Raw genomic sequence first — 18,941 nt, 5'->3', positions numbered from 1 at the left:
TTGATTTTGGGTAGAATTTCCTAAAATTTTTAGTGGTGTAGTTATTTTTTGATTTCGGTGCATGGATTTGTCAGAAACTACATTTTTTGGCAACTATACCTATCCAATCTTGCATTTTGCAACTTGAAATGCTCCATATGGGCTCATTTGGACTCAAAAATAGGTTTCCTTTTTTTGAAAGTGCTTAATTTTTTGTGTACTTTCTAGGTCTATAATCATATTATAGGGTTGTGTGGACAAAAATATTACTTTCACACTTAGGGCCTTTTCTACATTGTATTGCTTTGGTTACTTTTAAAAATTGTTGTACATCTGAGATATAGTAGATTGGAGCCTCAAAAAGTAGTTGTAAATAGAAAAATCAGAAGTCCACTTTGTACATTTTTACAAGTGGCCTATTATACTTGCACTACATATAAAGTGCCAAAAGCATCTTTTTTGGGGGAGTCTTTTGATTGAGTGAAAAGTGGGGGTGTGTATTGTGTTCTTGTGTCTCTCTTTTGTGCTCTTTTACTTTTCTGCATCATGGGTTCACCTAAAGGTCCACTTCTAACTTCACACAATTATTCTACACTGAAAGATATTGTATGGAGTAGATTAATGGAAAAAGGTTTAAATCTTTATGTTGATGGTACAATTCCCAAACCCGCTGATGCTACAACACTCTCTAATTAGAAAATTAAAGACCAAAAGGCTTTAGGAATTATCAAGACTTGTGTACATAGAGATCTCTTCTTCCACATTTCCAGTTTCAAGGAAGCCAAACCTACTTGGGACAAAATTGAATCATTGTATGGTAAGGTGGATGAGGAAAAGGAATACTAGATTAAGGATGACCTACTTCTCTTGGATCCAAATAACTTTGACACAATTCAAGATTATATAAACAAAGACAATGAGTTTAAAGCACTACTTAAAGATTGTGGTAATCACATGAATGATGATTAGTTGATTCATCACAACCTAGAGAGGCTACCTTCAGAGTATGCTTCCTCTATTCTGAGTTATAACACTCACAGGTTGGCCATGGGAAGTGCTTTCCAAAAGCCTACATTTGATGCATTTACTAAAATGTTAATATTTGAACAATTCCACTTGATAGATATGGGACTTCTCATGTCATCAAAGACCAAAGCATTGGTGGCTAGTGATGAGAACCACTCAAGTCAAGAAGGAAAAAGTTCTAACAACAATAAGAAAAAGTAGTGGAAGAAAAAATCACAATCTGAGACACAACAATTCTCCTGACAACAAGGCAGTTCTTCTTCCAACAAGAAGGGAAGCAATGAAAAGAAGGATAAACTTTTCTATGCATATTACAAGAAACCAAATCATGATGAGCATCATTGCAAGACTAAGAGAATATATGAGTTGGAAAATCTACTCAAGAAGAACAAAATTCAAGTGCCAAATGCTTCCAACGATTCAACTCCAACCACTTCAAAGGGAAAAGGGCAAGCACTTATGGCTAGTTCAAATTCTTCATCGGAATGGATTCTTGACTCAAGTGCCTCATATCATATGGGTTCTTCAAAGGGAGACTTCTCTTCATTTAAGTAGTCATAGGTACCACACATCTTTGTGGGAGATGATACTAAAATGGAAGTTGAAGGGAAAGGACATGTAAAGATGGAAAATGGGGAATTCAAAGATGAATTCAAAGAAATTCTCTATGTTCCAAACCTTAGCTCTAATCTCCTCTCAACTTACCAAATAACTCACCTTGGAGATGGCAACAAAGTTGAGTTCCTTCCAGATTTAGTGATAGTGTGAAGTCTCAAAGATGATTCATTTTTTGCAATGGGGAAAGTCCATCATGACAAGAGGCTTTATTCCTTCTCCCACTTTGTGCCTAAGTCTCCTTCATATGCTTTTTTGACTCAATCTAATTCACAAATCAAATTATGGCATGAGTGGTATGGTCATCTTGCCTTCTTCTATCTTCAACAACTTTTCTCAAAAAACATGGTCAAAGGTCTACCTACAATCAACTTTTCTAAGGGTGACTATTCAACATGTTTAGTGGATATGCATCTAGAGGAGAAGTTTGATAAAGGGAAGTCTTTAAGAGCTCCAGTTGTTCTTTAGTTGGTTCACATGGTACTAGCAAGTCCTTTTGTAGTGACATCAGTCAGCAAAGGCCGCTACATACTTTCATTGATGACTTTCCATGCTACACATGGGTCTACTTTCTTCATCATAAGAATGAAGTAGTTGATAAGCTTCAAGCATTCAAGAGTCATATTGAAAAGAAATCAATGAAAGCCATCAAGGTTCTTTAAATGGAAAATGAAAGAAGATATGTGAACACAAGACTGAAAGACTTTTGCAAACTTGAGGGAATTGATCTTCAAAATACACCAGCATTCAGTCCGCACAAGAGAAATGTTGCAGCACTGAGGATACAAACCTTTAAGTCCATGGAAAGTTGCATACTACAAGCCAAGTCTCTTGATCCAACACTTGAAGTCGAAGCTATAAGCAGTGCCAATAACATACTTTATAGGTTTCTTCATAATGCCTTAGATGGTAAGACTCCTTTTGAGGCATGGTGTGAAAGAAAACCAATTGTGAAACACGTCAGAGTCTTCAATTATCTAGCATGGGCAAACATGTCTTCTAGGGGATACAAAGGACCACCTAGTCTTTGTACTTTCATTAGATATGAAGACAGTGTTAAGGCATATAGACTTATGGATCCTGAGACACATGAGATCTCAGTGGAGAAGGATGTACACTTTGAGGAAAGTTCACCCAACTTATCCTCTAATTCTCTCCACATTTCATACACTATGGAAACTGATAGTGACACCAGTGATAGTGATTCAACAGACTCAGATTTGTGGGTTCTTATTGCTAGATGCAAAGAAAGCTCACATCACCAGCACATTCCACATGCATACATTGCCATAGTGATAGGTCTAGCACAATAGGATACACCTTGTCTTCTAGGTTTAGCAACAAGGGATGACTGCATAGTAGATATTTCAAGTTTATTTGTGGAGTCATACATAGTAGACTTGGGAGACATAATTGATGATATAGATCTTCTCTTTGATGAAGAAGATCCTTCTCTAGTTCTTGTGACGTCCCACTCTGACCCTCATGTCCATTCTCTACATGATCAATCTTCATAGGTTGATATGATTGTGGATCCTTTTGTATAGTAGTTGTGGGAGCTCTCTTTATCATTTGAGGAGATATATGGTTCCTTGGGATAGGTTCTACATCCATCCTTGCTAGATTTGTACTTTTTGTTTTTAGTAGTGTTGGAAGGGGTGATCATCATCATCAACACAGGGATAGTTCTATAAGTTTTATAGGTACCATTCATCAATGGGATTCTTTCTACACACAGGGGAAGCATCTCACTTGTACCTTTGCCATTATTTCTTCCAAAGGTGAAGAACATTACTCAACACTCATGTACCAGCTTCTACCTTGGAGTAGCTATCATTGATTGACACTCTACATTGGGGGAGGGACTACCTTGTCTCTCTTCTTCTTCTCTCTTATGGGAGACCTTTTTCTCTTTTGGGATTGTGTTCTTCTCATATTTCTTTATTGTATATACTTGATGTATGTCATAATGGGGGTCTTGATTACTCCATCCATCCATGCATCTTATTTTTTCATCTCACTTTTTAGGGGAGGGTTTTTCCCATGAGGTTTTCCCTCTTTTTCTACTTAATGAGAGATTGCATTGCATTATGTACATGGGTACCTAATATGGCCTAGTAGTCAGGACCCATCATGCATTTTCATCCTAGCTTTTGTGAGCTTAAGTGCATTCCCCTAAGTTGCACTTAAGGGGGGTATTGGTGTAAATAAGTATTTACTATTTACACTTAAGTTTACTTAGGTTAATGCATTATTTTATTATTTATTTGGTGAGACACTTAAGAGTTTGTGTACTTTTATGAGTTGTCATGTTGACAACATAGAAGTAAGCAACTCTAATTCAACACATGGCATCTACAACACTAGAGTTTGCATAATTAACTAAGTTGTCATGTAGACAACACAGTTATTCATACCTAATTTAGCACATAGTGTCTACAACATTATTTTGTGTGCTACACTTTTGTAGGCTTATCCTTTCATCATCACACTTAATTCTATGCTTGATGGAGGATAATCCACTTCAGGTGGACTTGTGTAAGAATTTGGCTTAGGTAAATAATCACCCAGGAACTAAGAACTCAAAAAAAAGCACAACTATAGACCAAAACTGGATATGATAAATTAACCAGAGTATGTTCTAATACATTGCTCTATTTAGTATATGCAAGCACACTAGGAGTGCTTGTATATAAAGGCCTCTTAGGAAGCACCTAGAATGTCTCTACAAAGAGTTAGGAGATAAGATAAGCATCGTGAAAACTAAGCACATGCCTTATCCATCATTCTACATGAGTGGATAAGAATGGCAAGGTGTATCTCAAGTGGATATTTTGTAGAGACCATGTGCTTAATTAGTGTGCTAACTCCTATGTTATAGACACCATGTGCATAAAAGAGGCACAAACTCCTATGTTGTCAACATGGCAACTCACAAGAGTACACATACTCCTAAGTGGCTAATAAATAAATAATAAAAAATATGCATTAACCTAAATAAACTTAAGCAAGTGTAAATAGTAAATAATTATTTACACCAACACCCCCCCTTAAGTGAAACTTAGCGGAATGCCCTTAAGCATACAAAAACTAGGATGAAATGCATAATGGGTCTCAGCTACCGGCCATGTTAGGTACCCATGTACATAATGATATGCAAATCTCTCATAAAGTGGGGAAAGAGGGAAAACCTCATGGGAAAACCCCTCCTTCAAAAAGAGAGATTGAAAAGGGATGCAAGGATGGATGGAGTAATCAAGACCCCCCCATTATGAAATACATCCAGTATATACAAAAGAAAAGAGGAGAAGGAAAAAACCCCCTAAGAGGAAAAAGTCCCCCCCAAAAAGGAGAAGAAGGAGATGAGGTATTCCCCCCCACTAAAAGTAATGTGTTGATTAGTGAGAAATGCTCCAATGAAGAAGCCGATCCATGATATTTGAATGATGTTTCTCCCCTTTGGAAGAAACAAATGTAAGGGTACAAAAGAGATGCATCCCCTATATGGAGAAAGAATCTCTATGATAAATGGTATCTCTAAAACCTGTTCAAGTGTCCAGGTGTCAATGCTAATGATGGCTTCCTCCAAAACTACTAAGAAGAAGTGCAGATCAAACAAGGAGTGATGTAGAACCTATTTCAAAAAACCAACACTCTTCTCAAATGACAAGGAGACCTCCTGTAGATGCTATATATAAGTATCCCTAATCATATTAGTCCAGAAAGAATGATCATGTAGAGAATGGACATGAGGGTCAGAGTGGGCCCTCACAACAACTATAGAAGGATTGTCCTCAACAAAGAGAAGAAATAGATCATCAAAGAAGTCTTCCAAATTGGTTGTGTGTGACTCCCAGAATAGAGCTAAAATGTTAGACAAGAAGTCATCACATGAGGCTAGAAGACCAAGTGTACCTTATTGTGCTAAAGTACATGAACCTATCACTATGAAAATGAATGAAGCATTCACCTCAAAGAGAAGATGAATATCATCAATAATGTCTCCCACATATTCAACATGAGACTCCATGAATAGGCCTACAAGGGTAGAAAGGAAGTCATTGCATGAAGATAGAGTAGGAAGCCATAAAGGATCTTGCTACATTGAATCCAAAGAATCTGTGGCCAGAATAGGATTTGTAGGAGCAACAAGAGTTGGAGGTGTGATCTCATCTGAAGAGGAGTTAGCTACAATTGGAGGTATGAGATCTTTTGGGAATGGAGGAATTTTTGGATCTCCATACATCTCCCAAAGATACATCTAATTATCATAATGATCAGACATCTTAAGGTCAGTCATTAAATTCAAAACCTCATAATCCATAGATAGAAAGAGAATAGTACCAATGAGGGAAGAATTCTTAGAATTGTATTCAAGTCCTCTCACATATAGTAGTGTATTGTGCTGACTAAGAAATTTGATAGCAATTTGAGTCCATTCGTGATAGTTGTTTGCAGTCAAATAAATCAAATTTGCCTCTTTCATGATGGACTAATCAATATAACCTCCAAAGAATCAAATAACTCCCCAAAAAAGATGCTTTGACACTTTATAAGTAGTGCATGTACAATGGGCCACTTGTCCAAGTGGTCTTTCTAATTTTTCTTTTACAACTACCTTTTGAGGCCCAAATCTATCACTAGGCACTGTAGCTCAAATGTACAACAATTATGAAAAGTAATTAAAGCTTTACAATGCAGAGAAAGCCCTAGTTTTGAAAGTGAGAATTTTGTCCACACAACCCTAGAATCTAACTATATATATAGAAAGTAGATGGAAAATAATGCACTTTAAAAAAAATAGAACCTAAAAAAGTGATCAGATTTGCTTGCATAGAGTGTTTGAAGTTGCAAAATGTAGGATTATGTAGGTATAGTCATCAAAAAATACAATTTATGAAAACACCTTGTACCAAAACTAGAAAATAACACCACCACTAGAAATTTTAGGAAATTATAACCAATTTAAAAAAAATACACCTAAATCGGAGTCCAGATGACCAAGTTATGAGCTCGTAAAGTTAGGCTTCCAAATCGAAAAGCAATCTAGAGAGGGGTCTAGCAAAAAATATGTGATCTTAAATTTGATGGTCAAATAACCATCATAGCAGTTCAAAATTGCTTGGTTTTAACAATCAAACAACTATGAATTTTAACATAGCAAAATGCTAATGCGGGCAAAAAAATGACCTAGGGTGATGTGGTAGAGTGACTAGTCATTCGTACTATATGGATGCTAACATGGCACTAGTACAATTGTACAAAAATTGTGAACATTTCAATTGTGTCGCTGATGTGTTAGTCCTACATGGTAGTTGAGCTGTTAGTTGTCTGATGTGTCATAGTGTTGAGTCAAGGATGGACGAGGTAGATCTTGCCATGTGGAGGGCTACAAACTCATTGTGTGTCCACTACATTGGGATACTCTATTTGCCAAAAAGTGTTCACCGTAGCTAAAAAATTTGAAAATGGTCAGAATATGCCAAACAAAGTTGAAGATCTAAGAATCTTGAACGTTACTAAAACAATGTCTGTGATGCCAAAATTCAAACAGTGGGGGCTAGTGGAATGAGGGTTTGCAGCACTAGGAAAATCATAGTGCGCTGGAGGGTTATTAGTGTGCCGTTAAACTCCTTTTTACGGGTACCAAAGTTTGTGGTTTATCCCACATTGGTGGGAGATTCAAAGTCGTAGGTGTTTATAAATACAACCCCATGTAAGGAGAATAAAAGGCTATTGGGTCTTGTGTGATTTAATCCGCTAGTGTATAATGAGTGGATGCTAGTTTGCAGATGTTGAGGGGGCTGAAATTTCACTGAGGCTTATGCTAGAGTTGTTCAATGTGATCCCAACTTTAGGAAAATAGCCTATTAGAATTGATTGTAGAATATTCTTTGATGGCAGGGGAATATTCTCTATGTAGGACTGGGATTTGACAGCCTGGTTCTGTAAAAAAAATTTCTCTATTGGGTGCCCAAAGGGAAAAGAATTTGGGAATTTTTTTTCTAAATAATGTAGTTGAAAAAGCAAAGAAAAAAATATAGATTTGAAAATTAATTAAATTGATCTGCAAATGACCATACCTGAACTGCAAATTGGGGCCTTCAAGTGCCAATTTGCAATTTTTTTTGCCTCATGGTCAACTTTGGGCCAAGGTAGCCGAATTTATAGTCAATCTTCACTAAATCAATTTTCTAGACATAATGGCGAGGTCAGATCTAGCTCTAGATGCTTTCAATTTCTTCAATACTCCAGGTTCAAGCTGAGGTGCTAAAGTAACAATGGTCTTGAATGACTATATGATGAGAAAATCTCCAAGCTCTAATACCATGTAAGAATTTGGTATAGCTTTGATACCATGTAAGAATTTGCCTTAGGGAAATATTCACCTAGGAACTAAGAACTCAAACACAAGCACAACTGTAAACCAAAAATTGATATGATCAGTTAATTAGAGTATGTCCTAATACATTGCTATATTTAGTATATGCAAACACACTAGGAGTGCCTATATATAAAGGCCTCTTAGGAAGCACCTAGAATGTCTATAGAAGGAAATAGGAGATAAGATAAGCATCATGACAACCAAGCACATGCCTTATCCATCATTCTAGATGAGTGGATAAGAATGACAAGGTGTAGCTCAAGTGGAGATGTTGTAGACACCATGTGCTTAATTAGTGTGCTAACTCTTGTGTTGTAGACACCATGTGCATAAAAGAGGTGAGAACTCTTGTGTTATCAACATGACAACTCACAAGAGTATGCATACTCCTAGGTGGCTAATAAATAAATAATATAAAATATGCATTAACCTAAGTAAACTTAAGTAAGTGTAAATAGTAAATAATTATTTACACCAACAACCTAGTTGTATGACTTATCATGTTGTTGATTCCTATGCATTCTAGAAGCATTCCAGAGGCCTTTATATTTTGGAACTCCTAGTGTACTTTCACATTGAATTGAATGCATATTGTTATTCTGATCATACTCTTTCTAGTCTATTGTTGTTCTTGTGCTTGAGTTCTTTTATCTTGGGTGAATTTTTCCCTAAGGAAAATTCTTACAATTGACATAGATTAGGGCTGATGTAATCTCCAACATAACTTGGTTGTGTTCTTGCTTCTCTTTCATTTGCTGAGCCACTAGAGGGATTATTTTTTTCTCCACATATGCATTGTCCACAAAGTGTATTGGATCATCACCAATTCCTGCTATATATAGCCTCATCAAAAAAATTTGTTCAGGAAAGTTCTCTTTGTTTAAACTTTTCTCTACAAGCACCAATGCTATGATACCAATTGTTATAATGCTTAGAATAATTGGGGCGTGGGGAGTGGATTAGTTATCCAAGGTCCAAATGTACCAATTGAATAAACAAACACTTAAACTATTTTAGATTTGATCATCCATTAGCTTGACCTCTATAGAAAACTTTCAATAACATAAACTAATAGTCGACTATCCTAAATATAATAGACTTACAAAATATAAACATTAACAATAAATCATCACAAATAACATCCACACAAGTTTGACACTAGGATTTAACGTGGAAAACCAATTTGAGAAAAACCACTAGTAACATGTCATTAATCTTTCACTCTTTTGAAGTGAGCTTTACTAGGAGCCAACCCTATTAAAGGTTACAAAACACACTATTAAATGTGACCTTGTTAAATGATTTAATCACCCTATTTAGGAGTGGCCTTGTTAGAGGACTTTAGAACATTCCATTAGAATGCCATCTTGATTAAAGGATTTATATATGACTATTAGGTCAACCTTGATTAAAGTAGTATTTCAATGCTAATACAATGTTTAGAAAGTAACAATATGTTTTGATCTAGAAAATACAACTCCCTTTGTAAATATAGATCATAGTTTGGTTCAAATGCTATTCTATTGACTCACCTTGATTGTCATTTTAGTCTCTGATTCACATGGTAATCCTTCAATGAATCACTCTTCACCTCTTCCCAACTCTTCTCATCCTTCTTCTTAAGTTTCCCAATCAATAGTATCAATAGTAAGGTAGGAGAATCCCAAAAGGGGATGTCCTAGTCCCTAGAAAATAACCACACAACGAAAGTATAAAAATAACACAAAGAATTAGATCTAAATAATAACTCTCATAATAGAATCATAAAATTTACATCCAATGTGCTTGATTGTAAGGCCTTCTAGGTTATGACCAAATATAGTAACCACTTTGCAAGATCTTGCAAGATCTAAAATCTACTTATCCTAGGTTCAAAAACTAGTAGAAACTCTAAGAAGAATCTAAAATTGTGCTCAAAAGGTACCAATCAACTTTCTTGTTTCCTAAGTCGCAACTACTAGCTCTACTCACAAACTTTCCTCTGCTCAGTGACTCCTCTCTCTAGCTGACTTCCTTCATTTTGAATAATGAATAATGAGAAGATAAGATCCTCTACTTATACTAAACTAAGCCACAAGTAAGCCTATTGAGATACATTAAATAAATCCTCAAGCCACAAGTTACATTTATTATTACTTAAAAAAGAAAAGAAATTCTTTAAATTTTTATCACTTTCTCCCTCCATTTTTTTTAAAATTTTTTTTTATCATACCCCCTTTTATTTTATGATACAAGATGCTCCTACATTAGAATCCCTAGGTAGATAAAAAAGTAAGTCCTGCACTTTGATGTCAAAAGAAATTTCTCTAACCAACTTCATCTTCACTATAGGTTTCCAATCCATCCCAAATAGAAGAACAAATCTACACATGAACCATCTCAACTTCATCGATACAAAAATCAAAATCATATAAATCTCAACAACCCAATAAACATGCTCACTCCTAGGAACAAACTGAACATAATACTTCATGAACATTCTCTACAAGTGATCACAACTGCCAACGACAATATCGTCAAACATGAAATCCATGTCAACAACATCCAAAACCAGCTTAGTAATATGTAATCTCAAATCCACAATTAGAGAAACATGTAAGTACTTAGCCATGTTAACCATAGGAAAATAAGGAAAACAAAAATCCACAATATTAGGTAGATCCTTAGCCACATCAACACCTAATGAATTCACACTAGAAACATCCAACTCCACATCAGTAGAAACATCCATATGTGAATTCTCACAAACAAAAATCTCATCATCCACTATAAGACACTTTAAAATTTTCATGTCAGATCCATGTAATTGATTATGCAAACAAATATCCTCTTTAGCTTTAGAGAATTCATCCTTTACCTCTTCCTTAACAACAAAGTGTCTTCTTCTTTGCACAATCTTCTTAGCTAGCTAGACCATTCTCTTTTGAATCTATAGACTCCAACTCCTAAAATATTTTTGAAACTCAACTATCTCTTCCTTAACTCAATTGATCAAACTAGCTTCCAACTAAGTTGATGTCTCTAAAATATTCTTCTCCAATATGTCACAAAGATCTTCAATTATCCCATGGTTTAATATTCTTAGAGGCATCTTCCAAGATCTTTGCAAACCCTCTACAAAAAATCTTCAACCAGATCTAACCTTCACTCAATAGGATCAACCTTCCATCCATTTGTGTGCCCTCTACAATTGTATGTTAGAATCATGATCTTCTACCTCACAACAAATATATGTAAGACATCAGAAGGAACAATCCACTACAAGATCAAAATTTTCTTTGACAATATTCACCCTATGTCCTAGTGCAAATTACCTCAACTTCAACGGTCTATCTATATGCTCAGGAAAATGAGCTCTAATACCACTTGATGTAGTACTAGGCAAGAGATTCCATAAAGGAGATGTCTTAGCCCCTAGAAATAATCACATAGTGGAAGTAAAAGAAACACAAATCCTTAGATCCAAATAATGCCAACTCTCATAGTATAATCTTAAAATTTACATGCAACATGTCTGACTATATGGCCTTCTAGGTTATGACCAAATACATAAGAAAATATAGCAACTGCTCTACAAGATCTCACAAAATGTAAACCCCAACTAGCCTAGATTAACAAACTGGTAGAAACTCCAAGAATAATATAAGCCTATGCATGCAAGCCACCAAGAAAACTTCTTGTTTCCTAAGCTATAACTGCTAGCTCTTTTGACAAACTTTTATTTTTTGAGCTACTCCTCTGTCTAGCTAACTTCCTTCATGTAGAATAATAAATAATGAGAAGACAAGACCCTCTTCTTAGGCCAAACCAAGCCACAAGTCATTCTCACAAGTTACATTAAATAAACCATCATATTAAATAAATCCTTAGGTGACAAGTTATATTTATTATTATTATTTCTTCCATTTTTTGTCACTTTCTCTCTACTCAATTTTTTTTTTTAAAATAATTTTTTTGTCATGCCCCTTTTATTTTATGATGCCAGATTCTCCTACATCAAGTTCACCCTCGAACCTCCTAAAATAGGTAATTATGATTTTTTTCCACTTAAACATCACCATAGATCTTAGGGTTACATTAGATTCTACATATACAATGAATTTGTCCACCTTGTTCATCTTCTCCTTTTCTAGAAACTTCTCTTTGAAATTAATTCATTTAACACTCACCCAAACCCTTTCCTTGCATTATACATTCCAAGTCATCCATCCTTATCTTCAACATGCTTTACATATTCCAAGAAATTAACTTTGTTAGTTGAAAATCATGATTTCCCATAAATTGTTAAAATGATGTCCTTAACCAACACTATGTTTTGATACTCAGTCATCACTAGGTTACTCATTCACTACCAACTTTCTATTTGACACATATATTATCACTTGGTCAATATTGATGCTTGATCAATACTATTTCTACTTGACAGATACTATGGCTCGATTGACACTAGCATCACTCCACATCAGCTTCAAGTTCCTTAATATTTTACTCTGTTACTCGCTCAATCTTATGCATTTAGTTAATCTTTGGTCACTTCTTCAAGGCTTCAACACAACTATCTTCTTCTCTTTTAGTATGATTAATAAATCACTTTATCCTATCAAAGTCTAACTGATCAAGTGCCCTTTAGTAGTTTCTTCTCATAACTCAACCTTTCCTCTAGATTCTTTTTCTATGACCAAATTCTCAAATCCTCTTAATCAATCATCTAGATATGATACTCAAATCTAACAGCAAACTATCTCACTAATAAGGTTTGACATCAATGACAACATAAAAATTGTTACAATTGTACTTTCCAACATGTGGCTTGGTATGTTCAAGTTCTAAATTTATGAAGTAGATGCAAATATTGGTAGTATGTATTTATAGTCCAAAGCTCACATTTCCCCCAAGTAATTTTTTCTGAGCCAAGTGTGTCTTATGCTTACATATCTTCCTCTTTGGTGCATCAAAAAAGAAATTTTTTATTTACTAGCATTTTTGCATCTAATTACTTGAGTGATTAGTTGCACTTATAAATTTCATTTGTTTACTACTTATACATTTCATTTTAATCTACTTTTATTTCTTTTTTATCTCATTTACTACACAATATAAATATCAAAAAAATAACTAGGCATATTTTTTAATCTCTAAAATATTTAGTAGATATTTCATATTGTAATTTTGGGTCTTATAGACAACAGTTTACCTATTTACTACATATTAGAAATCTCAAAAAATAACTAGGCATGTTTTTTTATTCTCTTAAACCTTTAGTAGAGGTTTCATATTGTAACTTTGATTCTTATAGATCATGATGAGATTATCTTATTCATGAGTAAATTTTAATGCAAGAAGAGAACATTTATTAAACTTTTATTAAATTATATCTCTACTAGTTCTCAATATTGTTGGTTGAATTTCTATAATTGTTGTCTACTTGATGTTGAGAATTTCAACACAATCTTGGTCAACGAAGAAGACTGAATCACAACTATTCAATCTCCACACTTTAGGCTCTACAAATCCTAGGTGGTTATACCTATACCAATGTTAAACTTTTATTGACTAGAAAATTCTTAGGTGACTAGATTAATAATGTATGGGGCAAAAACTTGGAATTGTTGTTAGTTTCAATAGAATGATTCAATGATGCATGTTTGCTATTTTTCTTAAAACTCATTTCATGTAGTAAATTATTTTGAAGAAGGGTTTGTCAAATATTGTGAAAACCTTATTTTAGGCCCTTCCCCAGTCTCCAAGTAGTAAAATTGATCAAATCCCCACTAATTATTCCCCCTTCTAAGTGGAAATACAAAATATATAGTCATAATTTTGGTCCCTTCTTCCCCATATGCTAAAACCCTTGGGAATAGTTCTTCAAGTTGAAGACTCTAATATTACTCTCTTGCATTTGAATGGTAGAGCCCTAATTTCTATCAACCCTAATATTTTCTTTCTTGAAGAAATTTAAGTTAAAATTGAAATAGAAATTTTTTGTTAGAAGATCAATAAACTTGGTGATTTGGGTGCTTTCTTTTATTGTTAATAAAATGGGCATAATAGAAAGGATTGCCTATTGCTAAGGAAAATTCAAAAAGATTTAAATTAAGGTAATGTAGTAGCTCATGATGGTAAATTTAAATAAGATAATAGTAAGAAATCCAAAAATATTAATTTAAATGGAAAAGTTGATGTTCAGCATAAAAATTATAATCCCTTCAAAGGGAATCAAATAGATGAAAATTTTGGTACTCTCAATGAACCTCTGTATGATGATTATTTTGTGGTATTACATGCTAAGGAGAATTTGAATTTCAATTACAATAACTCATTCGATGTTAATCCTCTCTATATCCCTATTAATAGAGAAAAAGTTAATGAAGACAATGCATCTAAATTGAATGCACAATAGTTGGCTCTTAAAAAACTTAATTTAAATAGTAGTATGGATTTGGTATTAAAGAAGCCTCTTTTGGATAAGATCAATGGTTCTTTTGGGAATTCTAGCATAGTGTACAGTAGACCACTCTCTAGCCTTACTAATTCATTCCTTATAAAAATAGAAAAAAACCATAAAATAAAACAACTTATTTCTTCCAAACTGCTTCAATGATGATGTCAACATCCACTCTTCCTTAAGGAATTGGAAGACATATTTTTAGTCTTCATATGTCTTCAATTTGGTCCTAAAGATATTTTCATGGAGAACATAGAGTGTTACTACATAGTCATGCATCACTTTGATAGCAAACTTATTAGAATCTTCAATTCGCCTATTAAAGTCGTTAGCCTCTCTTCTCAGCTCTTGAAGTGTCATTTCATTTTTTTCTTAATGATTGAGAAGAAAGAACTAACACTTCAAGAGCAAAGAAGAGAGGCCAGCAACATTGAGCAACAGGAAATGATACATTAGTAGCTAAGAAGAGAGGTTAGTGGCTTTAACAATAGAATTGAAGATTCTAATAAGTTTTCTATCAAAGTGATACATACATGCTTGGTGATGTTTTGTTTTAAATGAAGATATATTTGGGACCAAGGCAAAGATAGATGAAGACTAAAAAGATGTCTTCAAGTTCCTTAAGGAAGAGTGGACTTCCACATTGCTTTTGAAGTAGTTGGGAAGAAAGTAGTTATTAGTTGGTTTTTTATAAGACTAGTTGCCTTGAGAACTCTTACCCACCCTATGTGGCATAGACATTATGTCTTTATTATTTCTTGTTAGAGTGGGGTTTTTGTTGCACCAAAAGATCAATTTTTCAATGCCTAATACAACCACTCAAATTATACTACACAAGAGGCAGTTAAGATGTTGCCACAAATCCCTAAGGGAGCATTGAATAAATTTCTAAAAATCTCCCCCTCAACATTGCTCTAGGGTCTAAGGATTCAAATCTATGACCAAGCTCTGATAAAAGAGAAGGAGCTAAAGGGAATCCTTGCCTGATGGATCTATCCAAAAGAATAGGCTTTTTTATCTCCCCATTAACATCAACAACTATGGTAGAATCTTTGGACAAAGGTAGAATGAGGGGGGAAACCTTAATCTTTCCAAAACTTTAATCACAAATTTTCATTCAATTCTATTAGAAAATTTATCAAAATCTAATAGAACCATACCAAAATTGATCCCATAGTCTTTGGTCAACTACATGGCCTCCTAATTGGTAATGAGGTTTTCTAAAATGTATCTTCCCCTTATAAATACTTTTTGAGTGATAGAGACAATTTTGTTAAACATCCTTGCAATTATTTTGGCCAACAATTTGGAAATGATTTTATAGGGAGAATGTAAAAGAGTAAAGGGTCTCCAATTTCTAACCAAGCATCCATCACCACCTTTGGGGAGTAACTTAATAATAATTTTATTTATATCTTCACCAAGTGTGCCAAACTCAAAAGCCTCCTTGTAAATCAAAATTAACTCCAAGATTCATTCCTTGTTTTTCTTAGATAATTCAACAGTGATTCCATCTAACCTTGAGGACTTCCCATTGGAAAGAGAAGATGTAGTAAGGTCAAAGCACAAATCTATATCACCTTTGGGGCTAACTTTATTGATCTTGTAGGATTGAATTTGGCTAGACAACTTTCGATGGGACCGAATCTAGCAGAATCCATGTGATACTAAGTACACACCACATGACGTGTACACCTCCATAGGGATCTGACTGGACTAGATTTGGCTAGACTGGATCTGGCTAGATTGAATCTAGCTAGAACCAAAAAAATTATATAATCCATAAAAAATAAAATCCACTGCTCATTTGGATAAAACAAGCTTGTTGGAATTGCAAATTAGTAGGAAGGGCTACATTAGTCATTCGATTGGATTAGGTATGTCATCAAATTTTTCCAATTTATTAATACATTTTAAGTTTTATTTTATGTTTCCTTAGGTAAAAATATGGTTTTAAATGTGTATTTTTAATGTTTAATGTTTCCTTAGGTTCAATTTATTATTATTATTATTATATGTTTATGTTTTTAAGTAGTGTAATATTAGATAAAGTTTAGAAAAAGTATTGAAATTTAGTAAAGTTTAGACATTATTAGAAAAATTAGATTAATTTTAAAACATTATTGATAGAAAATAGTAGAAAATTATATAGAAAATATTAGAAAATTTATAAAATATTAGAACAGTTAGAAACGTTTGAAAACATTAGAATTTTTTTATTAAATACAAAAAATTAGTTACATATAATATTAGAGAATATATATATATATATATATATATATAAAATTAGAAATCTCTAAAGGTAATAGTTTAGAAACTATTGTTTGAAATGTTTAACAAAAAACATTTTTAAAAGAAAATAGTACAAAAGTTTTTCTAGTATAAGATTTTTTATTATCATTGTTCAGAAAATGAAATTGGTAACTAAAACCATTAGTTTGAACTAAATTAGACTCTACCTCTTACTGTGAACCCAATTAAATTCTAATTGAAACCTTAACATTGAACCTTATAAATTATAGGCAAAAGCAGAACTTAACATTGAATCTAATTAAACCAAAACATTAAACCTAATCAAACACTAACTAAAACTCTCACATTGACCCAAATTATACTCTAACTCCTATATTGAACCTTAAATCCAAATATGTTGACCTAAACCCTAAACGTTTAACCCTCTATCTCTCTCTAACTCCTAAACACATCTCTCTAAACCCTAAACCTCTCTCTAGCCCCATAGTTTGTAAACTTTTTTCTCTCTCATTCTCCCTAATTTACATAACTTCATCTCTCCCAACCCTAACCTCATCTCACCCTCTAACTCCTAAATCCCATCTCTCTAAACCCTAAACCTCTCTATAACCCCATAATCTATGATATCCCCATTTTGACTCATAATTTTAATAATAAATAAGTATTATAAATAAAATTTTATAATATTAAAATAATTAATAAAGTACATAAATTAAATACATAAACTATTAAATATAATATATATTATCATACGCATATATATTAGATATTTAAATAATATACTATTGAATATAAATTATATCTATATATATATATATATATATATATATATATATATATATATATATATATATATATATATAAATACTATGATATATAAGATTAATGAGTAAATAATATTTATAACACTAATACTATTAATAAAGATAGATATAATATATGTTATTAAACTTATATAAATAAAAATATTTATTTAATATATGGTATTATTAATATAATTATAATTCTTAATATAATATAACTATTATCAATGAAAGGACATGACTCTATGAAACATACATATATATACAATATCAAACATTGTGAGGAGTATCATATTAAATATTATCAAACTAATACAAATAAAAAGAAAAATGAGTAAATGTCCTAAAATGGGACATTACAAATGGTATCCGAGCCTATCTTCCTACCAGCTTGTGATTATCTAAATTGATACAAAAAGATAATACAATTCTAGGAATATATTGTGTGATGCTGCTACCTTGATCTATTCTAGAAATGTAGATATTGATGTGAAATTTATCAAACTATTGTATGCTCATGCCTTTATCTACAAACTAAGTCTTAGAGAGGAGCTAATGGTTAACCTGTGACAAGATATCAAATCACATGTCCAAGTGAATGTATATTGTAAAGTTCATTTAGCATGACAAGACATAAATTGAAGAAGGAATTGGATTGTTGTGTACTATTCAGTACTCCACAGTATGTATACCAAATTGCAAAGACATCAGCTATTACAATAACAAGAGTACATCCTCAGCAAAATCCATAATAGTGTAGAAGAATTTCAAGAGAGTTGGAAAATTTAAGATATAAATGCTAGATCAAATAAATGGATCCTATGATTGCAACCCATATAATAGCCTAAAATGATTGATCAAACCCTAAATGGAATATGAAAATAAAATGAATATTCTCAACATTTACACCACAAAAACATAAAAGCATGGTAGAAAGATTTCAAATAGAATTTAATATAGATATTCAATGAAGTGATAATAGTGTAAAGGAGGATTGAATAGGATAGACAAAGATGCTACAACAGAATGCTAATATCTAAAGGATAGACAATGCATGAAAAATAATTATTAAATATATATATGAAGATTACCACTACAAATAGTTTTATAGGAACAATATTCAAATCTAGCATTAAAATAATATCTAATATATCATGAGAGACAAAAATGAATATAGGAGGAAAGAAGATGATTAAGGAGAGAGATAACCACAGCCATATATGTACCTTATTTAGTGATCCCCCAACCAAGAAGAAAGTATAGTAATCCAAGAGCATGTATGTCAACATATATATGGTGGATAGTTTCTTGATGTCCTTCAACGATGGGCATAAGGGAATGGAGAATGAAAATGATTGGAAGGGATACAAAGAGGAATGATATGGGATGAATACAGATAACTCAGAACAATCAATAAAACTTTAATTGAGGAATT

This window comes from Cupressus sempervirens, chromosome 3 (assembly GCF_028749045.1).
Source record: "Cupressus sempervirens isolate cs-2001-9-10 chromosome 3, ASM2874904v1, whole genome shotgun sequence".
Lineage (NCBI taxonomy): Eukaryota > Viridiplantae > Streptophyta > Pinopsida > Cupressales > Cupressaceae > Cupressus > Cupressus sempervirens.
The sequence above is the reverse complement of the archived record's forward strand: the minus strand, read 5'-3'. Positions refer to the sequence as shown.